The following is an 11,704-nucleotide window of genomic DNA, read 5'->3' on the forward strand; positions in this document are numbered from 1 at the left end:
GAAAGAATCAACCCAGCCTCACAGCACAGGGTGGGCATTTGGAAAGAATACTCTGTCAAGTTTGGAAAAGCTGTTTCCCATCACCCCAGTAGAAACTCCTCCAGTTCTGGCCCACACTTGAGCCCTGTGACTGGTATTGTAGCAGGTGGCAAGCACCCCAAGCGCAGGTTCAACATGCCCTCCATTTCTAAACTCAGGTCTCCCCAAGTTTCCCAGAATTGTGTTCTTGCCACATGCTGAAGCCCTTCCTTGGCCTCCAGGCCCAGTGTGTACTGAGTGCTCAGCCTCCTTGGGTACTGAGCTATACTCTTTCATGGCCTACAGCTGGGCCAGGAGCATGGACTCTCTGCTCCTGCCAGCCCTATCCTGCCCTGTCTTCTTGGTCAGTGAGTTTCTGAACCCAGTCTCATGCTCAGTGAAAAGGACCTGAAAGCAAAGGAAGTGATCTATGTGGTTCAAGGGTAGAAATAGTCCTAATGTGGTCTGGGGGGCCGGGGCATGGGGGGAGATTGAAGGGTGGGTGTAATTTTAGTTAAGGATTTTGTGAAAGAACTTTCTGTGAGTGTAGGAATGTCCTCCTATACCTACACTGTCATAATCAGTAGTCTCTGGCCACAGGTGACTACTGATTCTTGACATACTCCTTGTGACTAAGGACTTTAATTTTAATTTTTATTCCATTTTGATTAATGACGATATCTAATGCAGCCAATGGCTACCTCATTGGACAATGTAGATGACGAAGCTGCTGATGGCATGAACTACCAGGAATAAGAGCATCTTTCAGTGGAAATGGTCATGTAGAAGAGGCTGACTGTCAAAAGTGGCACAAGACAGTCTTCCAGTTGGGCTGACCTGGGCAGCTTTGACTCGCCGCACTCCTGCCGCACGCTGCTTTTCTTTAGCCTCACATTTCATTTCCTGTCTGTGATGTGACCCTGGGGCCTCACACAGATAGGTACAGGGGCTGTCCTGCCTGCCCTGCTTGTAGGATGCACCCAGCCCAACCCTGGCCAATGGGTAATTCCATTTGCATTTTGCTTTCAATCAGCTAAGAGACAGGAAGCAGTGTTCAATTGTTCCCTGCCCAGGCATGACGCACACAACCCTCTCCCGGCTGATGTTTTTCAGAACAATGGACATAAATCCAATGTAATGTAGCAAAACGCGACAAGGGACGGTTTCCCCTTAACAAATACTCACTTGAAATGGTTCCCGCACCCTGCATGAGGGGCGATCCATTTCCCACAACAGTGTTCTAGCAAAACCTATGACTAATTCCACAGCTAAATGGGAACTAACAGAGCTTGAAGATCTAGGGCTGGCACCCACTGTGCTGACAAGGAGTGTGGGGGAGGGGTCTGCACACTTGTGCGCATACATGTTTAATTACACTGGTTAACATGTGGGGAACCGTTTGTCTGCTCGAGTGGAGAAAACAAGGCGATTAACTGCTCTTTTGTGGGAAGAAATTTGAGCAAACCACTTTCACCTCAGTAGACCTCAGGGCTTTTGGGGAAGAAAAGGCAGGAAAGACAAAGAAGGAGAAATGGATGCGGGGGAGAGGAAGGGACCGAGGCAAGGGACAAAGAGCATTTTGTCTGCGGACAAACTGATCACAAGTTGGGAGAAGATAGGTCTGTTTTGCAAAAGACCTGTTTATTTATTTGAAACAGTTACAAAGAGAGGGGAGAAAGAAAGAGCTACAAAGGTAGAGGAGAAAGAGAGAGGAAGATCTTTGATCCACTGATTCACTCCCCAGTGGCCACAACGCCTGGGGCTAGGCAAAGAAAAAGCCAGGAGCGTTTTTCAGGATCTCTCCCATGGGCAATAAGGGCCTGAACACTTGAACTATATTCTTCTGTTTTCCAGGGCCATGAACAAGGAACTGAGCTGAAAGTGGAGCATCCGGGACTCAAAGCGGCACCCATATGGGATACTGAAGCTGCAGGTGGGAGCTCTATCCACTATGCCACTACACCAGCCCCCACAGGCCTAATTTCTAAGGACAGTTTAAGAATAAACATAAGTGGTCCCTGTGCGGTAGCCTAGTGGCTAAAGTCATTGCCTCACAAGTGCTGGGATCCCATATGGGTGCCAGCTCTAATCCCAGCAGCCCCACTTCCCATCCAGCTCCCTGATTGTGGCCTGGGAAAGCAGTTGAGGATGGCCCAAAGCTTTGGGACCCTGCACCCGTGTGGGAGATCCAGAAGAGGCTCTAAGCTCCTAGCTTTGCATTGGTACAGCTCTGACAGCTTGGGGAATGAATCAACAGATGGAAAATCTTCCTCTCTGTATATCTGCCTTTCCAATAAAAACAAAATAAATCTTTTTTAAAAACCCGTGTCACATTTCACAGGTGAAACTTAACTCCATCTACTCTTCAGAATCACTTCAGCACATCCCCATGCCTTTGTGTCCTGAGACCCTACAAATGGGGCTCATGGCCCCTGAGAAAAGCAGCCTTAGCGCAAAACTACACACAGCTCAGTTTGCAGAAGGCTGCAGAATGAACACAAGTTGGGGCCGTGCTTGGAGTAGACTCAAGGCTAGTGATGTGGCCAACAAGCGGAGTATACCACTGCCCCCGCCAAGAGACATCTTCGTCCCTGCTTCACTGGGGCTCAGCAGGTGCTCCTCATCCTTTGAGATATGTAGCGGGAGAGGAGAATGAAGCCTCCATGTGGCCTCCAATGCACAAAGCTGTGACGCTCCCTAGGCTTAGGGCAGGTGCCAAGGAGGCAAGTGCTCAGATTAGAATCCTCCATCACCTGCCTGTGGTTGGGTTCAGCTGGAGACTGTCTGCTCAGGGAGTGGCAGCTTGGCAGGAGATGCGCAAAAGGCAGATGCTACTTATGGGGTTTCTACAGTCAGAACACCGCCTCCTCCACTCCTCGCTCAGAGGATCCACAGCTTCAGGGAACACTTAGGCCACTGTGTACCTTCCTGGAAGCCCTGTGGGTGACAGCAAACACTTGCCTGGCATGAGAGAGCTGTGCTATTACTCTAAAGTCGCTCCCTCCTCTAGCCTCAGTCTCCCCATCTGGGATGATAAGAGGCTGGACTGACTTCTCCTCAGTGTCCTCTCAACTGTAACCTACCGTGTTTCTAGAACTGAGACAATGGGACAGATGATACTGTTGGGCAGACAATGAAACAGGAACCTACTAAGTGTTTTATTCCTCTTAGTGACATTTAGGGTGATTCTCCCTAACCCTCTCCAAGTCTTTAAAATGTGTTGCTCAGTTAGGCCAAAGACCTGAAAAGATCCCCAGTAGACGTTCTGCTATAGTCTGTGGACACGGCACAGTGCTCTTCCTGGATCCCAGAGATCTCACGTGGACTGCCCACCAAAATCCATGGACACAGCCAGTACAGCACTGTTTCTGGGCATTATGGGTCTCTAGTATTCTGTCCCCCATAGTCTATGCATGTGGCAGACCACACTGCAGGTTCTGTGGCTTTCAAGTAGTCTGCCTATTGTGGCCTACAGATACAGTAAAACAACGTCTGGATTCTGCAATTACACATGTCTCAGAAATATTGTAACAGTTGATGTGGCCTTGGGTTTCTGGACATGAAGGGGTATGCTGTCCATTTAGCAGGTTCAGTTGAGGAGTTGGGCTCCACCATGTAGCAAGTTAAAGATTCTGGGACACACAGGTCCCTTAGTTAGACAAACAGACCCCATTCAGGACACAGGTTCCAAGTTGACCTCTTCCCAAAGGCCTGAGCAAGAGAGAACAGGCTTTTTTTTTTAAGTTCTTTAGAAGCTGAGGGCTCGTTTAGATAATCCATTTATTCATAAAAGATTTACACTTGGCCTATTGTCTTGGGTTTCAAATCACATGAGACAAAGGAAATCAGAAAATGGATGGGAGAAAGGCAGAGTGGGAGGGAGAGGCTCAATCAGGAAGGGCTGAGAGACACAAGAAGACAGGAGCAGCCATGGTGGAAATGGAGACTGAGGAAGAGAGTGAGGGAGAAGCCAAGAGGCAGAGGTGGACAAGATCTGCCAAGGAGACCCCTTCTCATGCACTTCCAGCACCCCATGGGGCCACACTGCTGTGCTTGCTTGCTACACAACATGACTGCCCAGTACACAGCTGGGAGACAGAGATGCAATTGCTGTAACTTTTAGATGCAGCCCTCAGAACACTCTCACCCCACATCACTGCCTCTGGCCGCAGCACAGGGGAGAGCACTTGGACCTCTTGGGCCAGTTACCTTGGCATTCTGCTCTGTGCCTGGCTGCCGTGGGCATCACAGGCTGGTGCAGGTCACCGAGGCAATGGATCCAACCCTGATGTGCCAGAGGTGGGGAGATGGACCCAGTAATGCCAGCAGCCTAGTTAAAGAAGCCATTCCCTCTCCTAACCAAAAGCCTGGGGACATGTAACAGTGCATTCCAAATCAACTTCCTTGCACTGAATTTTTCTGAAAGGTTCTAGCTGAAGTGTAGGATCATACATCTGGGGGCAGAAATAGGAAGACTAGGAAGCAGAAACCTTTCAAAAATAAGAGTTGGAGGCAGGTACTTGACCTGGGATTTAAGCTGCCTGTTGGGATGCCTGTATCTTATGCATCCCATATTGGGGTGCCTGGGCTCAAGTTCTGGGTGTGCTCCAGACTGCAGCTTCCTGCAAAGTGCACCCCCAAGACGTTGGGTCCCTACCATCCACATGGGAGACCTGGACTGAATTCCTGGCTCACTGCTTTAGTCTGGTCCACCAGACATTGAGGATTCTCTCCATCTCAAATGGAAGCCAAAAAGTAAGAGTTTTCTTTATAACCTATATGAAAAAGCAGCACCGAAGAGAATGAGTTTGGAGCACACATCTGTGTGACTGTGTCAATGTGAATACCAGGGTGAGAATCCGAAAGTGAGTGGAGCAGAGAGAAGCAGGATCAACAGAGCTGCAGCTGCAGCCCCAGGAATGCTCTGACCTTCCCCCTATGTGGGCTGCATTCCAGGACAGGTGAGGTGGGCAGGGAGTCACGGGCAAGCCCTGAGTCTTGACTGAGGGAGTAGGCAGAGTTCCAGGGAAAGTCAGAGGGAGAGAGCCCCTAGGTTAAAGAGCGGTAAGCAGGGTGGCCTGTCTGCCAGCCATAACAATCAAATCATTCAGAAAGCCTCTGGCCTGAATTCTCCCCCAGGCAATGCCATCTGAAAACTTCCTGACTTCAGTTCTCAATAGGAAGCTAGAGCTCTGGGAGATGAAGCTTAATGATGAAGTTCAGGAGGTTGGCAGCAGCTTCTGGTTAAGGATTACACTACGGAGGAGACAGAGAGGGTGGCTTAAAGAACAGGGGCCCACAGTCACATGACTTAGGAGCCTATCACCCCTGCTCCCTCAGGCCCTTGGGAGCCAGTTGGACCCAGATGTGGCATCTCTTGGAGGCAGATATGTGATCATTAACCATGGAGACACCATCCCTGTGCATCTCTGGTCTACAGGTGTGACTGGGTCAGGACCCTGTTAGGTCCTGAACCATGGGCTTAGGAGCTGAGTTGACCCAGGACCACCCAAGGGCACAGCACTGCCTGAGGGACTGTTCCCTCAAAGGTCCTGGCCATTCTGTTTCTCAGGTCCCTCAGGGCTTATTCAGTGGGTCTCCATATTAACCCCAGAGGTCTGGCCCCCTTTCAGTCTAACAACTTGGATGCAGCCCAATGTCATCTCGCAGACACAACTCTATCAAAGAAGATGGCAAGGGGCAAACTTCCACTCCACATCCCCACACCTGTTTGCTAGCTAAATCAATTGTGCCCAGGCTTTGTAGGAGCTTAATGAGCTAACCTTCAGCTGCCTTTCAACAAGGTCATCACAGATCACAAGAGGCTGGAAAGCCCCCATAGCAATAGCCCTATTCAACTGTTTTCGTTGTTTAGACCAGGAAGCAAGGCTTGTCTGGGCAGTTTGGGTATTTACTTGGCAGATTAGTAAGCTCAACATGCACCCTGGAGCCTCCCATTATGTCCTAGGATACACCTTTTTTTCCAGAAAAGTTTGTGCCATATTTGTCCCCTGAGAACTCAGGGATCAAGACAGAAGAGAGGCTGATCCCAGAACCACCAGGAGCCCAAACCTGTTTCGAAGCAGTGGTTAGTCTGGGAAGTACTGCTACACTCAGGCCACTGGGTCTTTTGTTTTGATCTCTTCTTGTGGCCTTTATGTACAGATCTGAATCATGACTATCCCAGGAAGGAAAAGTAGGAGGCAACATTTGTCCAAATATTTGATCACAGACACTTTATACCAGCAACATTTCCCGGAATTTGTGTTCTAGGCAGCCTGCGTTAGAAAACACTAGCTCAAGAAATAGAGTCATGAAGGTGGTGAGAAATTTGCAAATTACACTTGATCCTGCTCTAGTCTTTTGGGGGTCTTAGGTTTTATTCCCATGCAGTAGGGGTGTCCTCCAGAGAGTGTTAAGTGCCAAGAACCTGACTTCTTCCAATCGAGCAGAGGTAGGATGGACTAATTTCCCAGTGGACCTCTTCCTGGCTTTCCCAGGGGGAAAATAGGTAACCTTGGGAAATAGAGGTGCCTTGCACGGTGTCAAGGTAATATTAATGATGATATTTTGTTCTTTATTGATCCTATCTAGGTGCTGAGTCAGGTTTTCTTAGCCTCACCTGTCTCTAAGGTTCTTAGTTTCGTCAGTCAAGGAAGTGGTCACATGTGGACTTGGGGGAGTGCCCAACCTTAAGGATTAAGATCTGTTGACTGCCAAGGGGGTCAGATGACACAGCCAGAAAAAGGTAGGAGGTCTGACTCCCCATGGAGGCAAACTTGGAACAAGAAGAGAAGAGAAGCTAGAAGCCAGTAGTTAGATTTCTTCTCCAATCTCTTTCTGATAGACAATTTCAAGACACAATGTTTCTGTCCTGTAGTGCTAGTCCAGCGGTGCCCTGACTTTCCCACCTGGAAGAGTGGTTCTCTGGAGTGATTCTCTGACCTTTCCTCTCACTGCTTTGGTACTATATCCTCCCTAATAAGTGTATTAGCACTTATGCTCTGTCCCAAGCTTTGCTTTAGAGAGAACCCAGGCTAAAACAATGTCAGCAGCAGGAACTCACATTTCTTGGGTGCTTACCATGTGCCAGAGGCTAAGTACTTGAAACAGACAATCTCGTTCAATCACTTCAATAATTACATGAGGTATTTAGGTGAAGAGGAATCAGACTAATGGTAAAGTCACACACCTGATTATATCACAGAGTTTGTGACTCATTAATTTGTATATTCATTGATAGCAGCTTTTCTTCTAAACTATTCTTCAAAGCAGATTCCTATATACAAGTAAGTTCCCAGGAAACAATACAGCGTATCAGGCATAATAGATCCCACCTCTGTCATTTACATCTGGTATCAACTTGGCAGTAACGCAGTTTTCCATCTCCAGACTAGGGGTAATGAGCTGATGCCACATATACCTCTTACCTATTACACAATAAGATCACTCTATACTCATCAATCAGTGTAGTAATACAAATAAGTAAGGCTTTCTGAAGCTGCTACTCACCCTTCCTGGTTTCCCCACCCCTACAAAGAAAAAAAAAAATACAACCTAAGCCCTGCTGAGTACAGGGTGGAATAACTTAAGAAAATGTATTGACTAAAGATCCAATGAACACCACTTAAGCGTACACAAAGTACTGTTTGTGATGCAGGACAACCAGGGCAGTTGATAGCTCATGACCCAGGAACAACTGCAAAGTAGAAATGCCTGCACTATTCTAGTCCTGTTTGGGTCCAAGCTGACCAGTGGGAACTGTATCCCCAAGAACAGCATCCTATCTCAAAGATCACTTGGCTTCAGCAGCCATAGAGAGTCAGAGATGTTGTGACACAGCTGTTGAGACACAGGGACCCCTGACCCTCTGAAAGGGAAGTGATCTGTCTTTGGTGATTAACTCTTATTTTTCAACTTCATTCACGGAACTGCCAAGCCAGATAATTAGAACGTTAATGGTGGGACTCATGTCTCCTTTTAGCAAGTATTTGTTTTAAACACCTACTATGCCACACATTGGCGAACACAAAAGACAGAATGCCCACCATTAGGGTATCCCATAGGGTCACCATAGCCCTCAGGGTTGTGACAAAAAGGCAATTTGATAAGTGATAAGTGGCATCCTCTCTCTGCAGCAACTACATAGTTCAGCTTCTCTTAGAAAGCCAACCCATCTCTTGCCTTTCCTTGGACCACCTGTCCCCAGTACTCCTATTTCCCGAGCTACAGAGCACATTCCTCTGCAACTGGGGCCTCAGCAGCTACATAGTAAAGAGGTTCTCTGGGAGAAACTCAGATGCCCCTAGGTTTGCAGGACTGTTCTGATCCCAAGCTCCTGGAGATCGCCCACTCATTCCATACCTGTGTCCTAAACAGGTGTGTCTGATGGGCTGCCTTTGGCAGTATTCCTGCACGGAGCTGTGTTGAGACTGAATAGGCCCACACGCTGAGCAGTGGTGAGTTTGCAGGAGGACCAGCAGATGAGGATGGAAGTCTTGTTTGAAGAATGGTCAGCAGGCTGGCAAGGCTGGCATCTGCTGATGTCTGTCCCTTCAGCTCTTCCTTATATGAGCAAACTTGGTGGTGCTAATGCCCCACCTTAGTTAAACATTGACTGCAGCTATTCTTGGGAAGAGAGAGAGAGAGAAAGAGAAGATATTGATTTTTGATTAGCAAGAGACCTTATCCTTCCTCTCTCCCCCGCTCCCCTTTCACCTCCTGTAACATCGAACTACTGATTTCTTAGCTGCTTTATTTGAGGTTTCAATGTTTCCTGATGTTTCTCTAGCATCCTGATTCAGGGTTTTGCTGTTTTTGCTCAGAATAGAGGAAGTTCCAAGAAAAGACTTAGGAAAGCCACCTTCTGCCATGCCTCATCCTTCCCCAGCAAAGTGTAGTGTCCAGGACTCCCATAAAGCATGCCTCTTCCAGGTGGAATGAGTCATATACTCTTCCTCCTGGGTTAACATCTTCTTCCTAGAAAAGAGCAGTAGAATATTCTTTTCTAGTGATTTAATTATTTCAAAGGTAGAATGATGGGGGAGCAGGGTGAGGCAGGGAGATGGAGTGAAAGGGAGACAAAGAGGTAAGGGAGGGAGAGAGGGAAAAAAGAGATATGAAGAGGGAAATCTTCCATCTGCTGGTTCTCCACCAAAATGGCCACAAGAAATAAGAGCCGGGGCTGGGCCAGGCCAAAGCTTAGGAACTCCATCAGGGTCTCCCACATGGGTTTCAGAAGCCCAAGCAAGCACTCCAGTCATCTACTGCCTTCCTAGGAGCATCAGGAGGGAGCTGGATTGGAAGCAGAGCAGTCAGTCCTCAAATCAGCACACTAACATGAGGCATAGGCATGGCGATCAGCACTCTAATCCACTGGGCCAAACTGCCAGCTGCTAGTTGCAGAACACTTTGGTCCCTAGGCATAGTAAGATCCAGGTAAGGCTTCTGAAACCTCTCAGCTAGCTTGTCAGGTCTGGAAAAAGAGAGGAAGCACAGGAAGCAAATGCTTCCTGCCAACCTGCTTTCCCTTCCCTGTTGGAGACAGCGATCAAATCAATAGAGCAGGGGGAAACGCGGAAATATTCAGCACTGACCCATTCCCATGCTGACTGCAAGAGATGTATTGTAAATGAGAAGGAAGAATGCACACACCTGCAAAAAGATTTCTGTTTCCTGATTAACATTTGTTTCCCCAGGGAGCAGACACCATTGTCACTAGAGAAGCCATCAGGTGTGTTGGGTGCAAAGGGAACTGTTTTCTGGTATGGTATTTGGTACTGGGACATGTGTCACTTGGATGATAAATTGTGCCAAATGATGGCTTTTGAGCCCAGAACTGTGGCATATTGTGTTAAACTGTGTCTTCAACCCCATTATCTCATGAGGGCTCTGCTTCTAATTTCAGTTGTTCCACTTCCAATCCAGCTCCTTGCGAATGCACCTGAGGAAACAGCAGAAGATGGCCCTTATAACTTGTGCCCCTGCACCCACGTGGGAGACCTGGATGAAGTTCCAGACTCCTGGCCTTGGAACCATCCTGTCATTGCAACCATTTGGAAAGTGAATGAACAGATGAAAGTTCTCTGTCTCCTCTCTCCATCTCTCTGTAACTCTTGCCTTCAAAGTAAATAAATAATTTTTAAAAAATAATAAGGGGTACAGCTCCAAGGGGCTATTTCCTTCAGAGGAAGACCTAGGCGTTTCAGGTGCTCTTTCGTTGTACCTGTGTGCACCATTGAAGTCAACTATCAGTTATATGTGTCTTCCACAGAATTCCAGCCAAGGGCAATAAAGTAGGACATACCTCACATCAACTCTCACGGCAGACAATGAAGCATGTCATGCTACAGCCTGTGGCTCAGCACATGGCATCCCTGTGGCTTCCCCTGCCATGGAAGTTCTGTCCCCTTCACTAAGGTGATGGCAGCTGTGCTGCTGACACCTGCTGAGGCCTTGGCTCTCAGCATCTGCATCCACCTGGCCACCCAAGCCTTGGCTGCCAGGGCTGCTCCTTGAGTGCTGACTACAGTGGCTGTGGATACCACTGTCCTCTGCACCAGGCTGTGGTTATATCCCACCCTCTCTCAGGCTGCACTGAGGCCGGCCCTGCTGCTGCCAATGATTCCTACCAGGAAGCAGCTGCGCCTTTGTGCTACATCTTAGGCGACAGTAGAAAACTGCATGCAGATTGGGATCAATCAGGGTCCCCCCTCTTCCATTATCCACCAAGGCTACAGTTCTTAAACCGGTCTCACCAAAGAAAGTTTACTGTTTCCTGGAAGAGACGTCTTTCTCTGGGGCTTTTTTATTCTTCATGTTAATACCTAAGTGCTTACCCTTTGCCAGCCTTTAGCCATGCCTCAGAACATGCAGCTCTTGGAGACACAACTCCCCTTCCTCCTCTCTTGTTCTCCTTCTTCCCATTTTTTAAAAAGACTTATTTTATGTTTTTGAATTTCAAAGTAGAAAGAGAAGGATACAGATTGTGTGTGTGTGTGTGTGTGTGTACCGAAAGAGAGAGAGAGAGATGTTCTGTTTGTTAGTTCATGCAACAGATGGCCACAACATACAGATCTGGGCAAGTCTGAAGTCAGGAGTGTCTTCTGGGTCTCCCACTTGGGTGCAATGATCTGAGCACTTGTGAGCCATCTTTCATTACTTTCCCAGGAACCTTAGAAGGGAGATGGACTGGAAGTGGCAAAGCTGGGACTTGAACCAGTGCCCATGTGGGATGCTGGCATGACAAGCAGCAGCCTAACTTGCTAGACCACAATACCACTCTTTCAACTTCTCATCCTCCCCACTGGAGCCCCCTCTTCTGCCTGCCTCCCTGTCTCTTCTTCCATCATTCCTTTACAAACCATTTCCTATGCTACTACTGCTGCCAGGCATGGTGCTAGGCACAGGGCACAGGACAGGAGACTGAGTGCACACGTCAATCAATGCTACAGAGTTCAGCAAAAGACATTAAAAAAAACAAGCAGAAAAGTATACGGACATTTTCTTTGGGATCACTTCAGGGAAGGGGAACTGTGTGCTCTATGAGACCTTAAATCAGGGAAACACTATGTTTCCTCAGGAATCCTGAAAATGGGAGAGTTCCAGGAAGCCAACCTGGAGAGGAGAGAGGTGGTCCAGGCAGTGGCAGGAGAAGTGAGAGAGAACAAAGCCCATGGATAGCTTG

The sequence above is a fragment of the Ochotona curzoniae genome, unplaced genomic scaffold (genome assembly GCF_017591425.1).
Source record: "Ochotona curzoniae isolate NIBS_2020 unplaced genomic scaffold, NIBS_Ocur_1.0 contig_883, whole genome shotgun sequence".
Lineage (NCBI taxonomy): Eukaryota > Metazoa > Chordata > Mammalia > Lagomorpha > Ochotonidae > Ochotona > Ochotona curzoniae.